Here is a 4954-nt window from a genome sequence, read left to right on the forward strand (position 1 = left end):
GCCCGGCCGCCTTTGTCTCCCCGGTGGCGATGTTTACACACCGTACTCATTTGATGCCGAGTCGACCTCGGAGTGTCCCAGGACCACCTCGTACAATCGTCACCCGTGTTGGCCGTGAGCGGGAGTCGCGAGTAGCTCCCCACACGCCGCCATCACAGTGCCGCCACCAACACCACGTGGCCCCCCACCTGGGTCACGTGCTCAGGCGTCACGTGCTCAGGCGGCACGCGCAGCACAGGAGATTGAGAATCTGATGGCTGGGCGCAGGGCACGTGGTAATACGATCCCATTGTTGTAGCGTAGCGGCCCTTGCCAACACGGGACGCGTTTGGTTGATCGGCCTCCGCTTGTTTCGGGAACATGTTCTCGTGTTGCGAACAAATTGTGCGTTATAGCAGACTCTCGTGAAGGAGAACGCTCGTTAAGCGAGACGCGCCTGTGGTTGGGAAACGAAACGACGTGAATGCAAATATTGCAATGAAACCACAAATATACAAATGAGCGATCAAATCACAGCATCCGTGAGAGATGGTGTGTGCAAGATGAGTTTGTTGAAGTTGAACTGCCGGCTCCACTCAATTTCCAAAGTTTCTTTCCACTTGGGCGAAGACTCACCACCTCAGCTGCCTGGACGCACACTTTGCAACCAATTTCCCTGATTTCGACGTGAAAAGGTGTCACTAGGCACGAAACCCATTTCAATGCCCAGCCTAAAACAATGGATGTGACCGCGGCTGAAACGAAACAACTCGTTGAAATGTCACGTGATACGTTTTTTTTTCTCACGGAAAAGAGAGAATCCGCAAACCCCGACATCTTAACGCGTGCCTCGAAACCGATGGTGCCCTTTGCAAGCATGTAGTGTACACGTGAGTGAGCGCACTGACTTTGGATGTGACCGCTGAAGGTGGGATGTGCAATGTCAGCCACACCGCAAGATTTTGAGAAGCTGTGTCGCATGCCTCAAGCAACACGCGTCTCGACACTCGACCTGGTGAGTCCAAATTATTGCTTCATTTCTTTATAAAAAAAATTCATATTTGTTGTTCTATAATACCGACACAAAATGAACGTACAGAATATCCTGTCACTTGAAATGTTTTTAAATTATGGTTATTGTCAGTTTAATAGGAATTTTGTATTCAAATAGGGTCATATTGCAAAATTGTTTTGAAAGTGCTGCTATACAGTGCGGTTAAATTGCAATCTTCAGAATCGAATATTAGTGTAATTGATTAATTGCAAATATTGGAGGTTATTCCACACAATCAAAATATTCAAGTTGATCTGAGCAGAGTCCCAAAGACGCCAAGCGTCCAGCAACAAACAGCACCATGAAATGTCAAAGGAATGAGACCCACGTGAGTATTGAACACATCGAACACAGAGCCTAGGACGAGAGTGGGCGGGGCAGAAGTGGTGGTTACATCGAGTTTCTCCCTCCCAAAGGAATGTGGAATATTGACCACCTTGCTGAGAGCTGCATACAGAATGGCATTGCACCCCATGCTCGTTTGGAGCAGCAAGACTCAGATTTTTCAGTTTATGCCAAAATACACTTTCATTTACAAAAGCAAACCTTACAGCTCATTTGCGAGTCCACTGCTGCACAAGGGCCTCCACACACCGTGTCGGTCATTTTTATTGTTCGACCATACTTTACCATGCTGCTCGGTATGGGTTGGGGGGGGTACAGGATCTGTTCAGATGTCACCGATGTCAGCCATGGCCAGGAATCAAACTCAGATGTCGCAGTGCATGAACCACTGCATCATCACTCCATCCATTATCTTGGATCCAGCTAAAGGTAAAAACAATTGCTGTAACATTTTTTGTTGCAGCAGGAAACCATGAATAGCGAATACAGTACTATAAAGACAAAATCGGTAGCACACGGATACCTTGAGTTTGCTATATCGCAGGTGAGTTCGTTGTCACATTGTGTTTGATATGCCGTTATGTGACACGCACTTGCGCGATCATATGGATTTGTTTTACTGAAATCATGTGTTTTTATGGTGAATTCCTGATTTAGACCCCACCCCGCCCTCAAGCTGGGCGATGGGTCTTCATCTTCTTTCGCATGGCTAATGTAGACGCAGAGCAACAACTGCAATCTCACATTCAGGTGGTCAAGCCAGACAACCGCGCCAAGAGCAGTGGAGTGTATCATCACTGTGATGTCTCTTTCGTATTTGTGGATCGGGCGTTGCGTCGTTATATGCTGTACGGTCTGTTCTGGATGACCACAGTCACACACTACTGGGGAGTTTTTAATTTTCCACTTGTGCATCAGGTATCCGCATCTACTACCGTGGTTTGTGCAGTGGATACAGTTTAGGGTGGACCATGAGCTTCATGTCTAGTATGCGAGACTGAGACTGCGAGCGCAAGACATTGAAACGTCTCCTCGTGGCACATTCAGGCAGTGGTTTCAGGTGGTGCTGGCCTATTTGGTGACCCCGAGCAGAAATGGTTTTGCCCCTACCCCTTTCCTATCCATAAACTCATTGTGAAGCGACACGGAAGATGTAGCAGTTTTATATTGAATGGCTTTTTAAAATATTCCTTCGAAATTGAAATCGAGCTTAAATTTAGTCGACCTCTAGTGTCCTGAGTTCGAGACCCTGCATGATTATACAGTTCTATTCTCCTATAACGCGGTAGTTGCGTTCCTGAAGAACACCGCGTTGTGGAAAATCGCGTTACAATAATGTACGGGGTGCTTAAATTGTTTTAATACTTGTGAGAATGTGCAACAATACCACAAGAAATGTGCCTCCGGGCTCTGGAGACCACCTAGAGAAGATTCCAGGCATGTGTTGACAATGATGGCGAACAAGCGGAGACTCTTTGACTTTTTGCAGCTATTAACATACATTTCTTTATCATGTTACAGTGTATTATCCGTTCTTTTTCCATTAAAAACGATAGTCCCATATAAGTGTTAAAAAAATGTTGAAGCACCCTGCATAATATAGGGTAAAGCAATGTCTGCGATAACACGTGATGTGCGTACGCAGCCTGAACAAAGACTGAGGCGTGTGGGTAGCATCAAGAGCATCCAGCAGCATCCCACCTTGTGTGATGCTACACCGAGGTCGCCTTACAACTGCTTGTTCCTACTCGCGCAACGTAGTTCTGTTCACTCGATTGCTTTATAACCAATTCGTATGCGCGTTATAAAAATGTGTTCCCTAATACATTCATAGAATTATATCCAATTCGCCTTATGAAAACACGCAGCATTACAGAACAGGGGTTGCGCAATCAGAGGGGAGGCTGAGCGCGTCGCTGCCTCACCTCTCGTCTCTTCCTGTATTTGCAGCGGAGCTCCGCAAATTTGGCGACTTTGACTATAAAAAATGTTTGGAATTGTACAGAAATTACATTTATAACACAGATCAGTGGGAAAATGTACATTTTTATTTGATTATTCTTTTTTTTCGTAACAGCTATTCTCATTGGAGTATGACAGGTGAGGCTGTGCCTCCCCTGACCGTACGTCCCTGCGCTACACGTACATACAAGTGTATTTGATTTTACAAATCAAATAGATATGATGTGCTGTATATAAGTTGTTGATCCTTGTTATGGAGGTGGTTTTATTGGAGACTAAAGAGAAGCCATTAAGTTTCAACAGCTCTCTGTGCCACCCCGCCCTCTATAACCTTATCTATTGTACGAATTTACAAGAGCTTGCCATCACATGCCAAGCTATTGTAAATGATAGAGCAGCTAAGCAGTCCGAGGGGCCTGAAACGCCAAATTAGAAGATTTATCAGGTAAAAAGTATTTGTATTGTTTTAATATAATATAAACTACTTTAGTTTTAAAATGACTCCTTGTTAATTGAATTTCGTGGAGATTACAGAAACAAACGTACAGCCAAGCATACAGATTAGCCACTGTAGAGTAAATGCCCTCCAGTTGGCCAGTGGACCTCCACTAACCGATACAATTAAAATAAACCACCCCACCTCAGAAACAATTACGGCGTGTTTCAAGGTACCTACTGAATTTCCCTCTGACTACACAGCACGATAGCATGATGCATGAAAGAGCCATTGTTATCACGTCTCACATGCCGACTGTAAATACTTTTTTTTCGTAACATTTTTCACCTCGTGCGCATCACTGTTTATGTGAATAAACACAAAAAGTCAAAAACACGGTTAAAATCAAAACAATTACAAGAGCACGTGTAATGCCCGATACCTTAGATGCCCCTTGGAACTGCTGCCCGGAGTGTCAAAATATTGCAATGTACGATGCGAGGGAGGATGTGGAATAAAATATATTTTTTATGAATAAAATGATCGTCATCCAACGTCAACCATCTGCCAAGACTTGTCATCGTAATCATTGTTACCCAATGAATATGTATGTTGAACTTCTTTCACACCATACGTAGAGAACGTGCTAAACGGGGGTGCGGGGGTAGGACAACAAACTAAATAGGATTGGTTCAAGTGTCGCTCACGTTAGCCTTGGCTGAGAATCAAACTTAAGGTCACGGGGTTTTCATCAGTGGTACGTGTTAAATGCTACTGTACTGCTCCACCCAAACAATTACAGCAACAAAACTTATTGGGTTGGTTATTTATGCATGTCATGATGTCTTAAAGTGAGGTTTATGTTAATATGCTGATAAAACGATAGCGGTATAGAGAACGGATCAGAGAATTATGTCGATTCACTCACGCGCTTTAGTGCAGTGTTAATTTCTTCATCGGGATGCTGTCGGTAACTACTCCCGGAACAATATGCTGCCTTGGCCAAATCTTTTTTCTACCACAGTTGCTTAGCACAGGCCCAAAATGCCCATCGGCCATCAACAAACAACACTCCTGAAGTTGAAAAACCACACAATATATTTATTGCATTGAGCGAGGTTACAAGATCTTGGGAAAGAGACGATGGGAGGGAATGTCGGCGTCACGGTCCAAATTGT

Source organism: Petromyzon marinus, chromosome 22, assembly GCF_048934315.1.
Source record: "Petromyzon marinus isolate PM22_M1 ecotype Great Lakes invasive population chromosome 22, UKy_Petmar_22M1.pri1.0, whole genome shotgun sequence".
In the NCBI taxonomy this organism is placed as follows: Eukaryota; Metazoa; Chordata; class Hyperoartia; order Petromyzontiformes; family Petromyzontidae; genus Petromyzon; species Petromyzon marinus.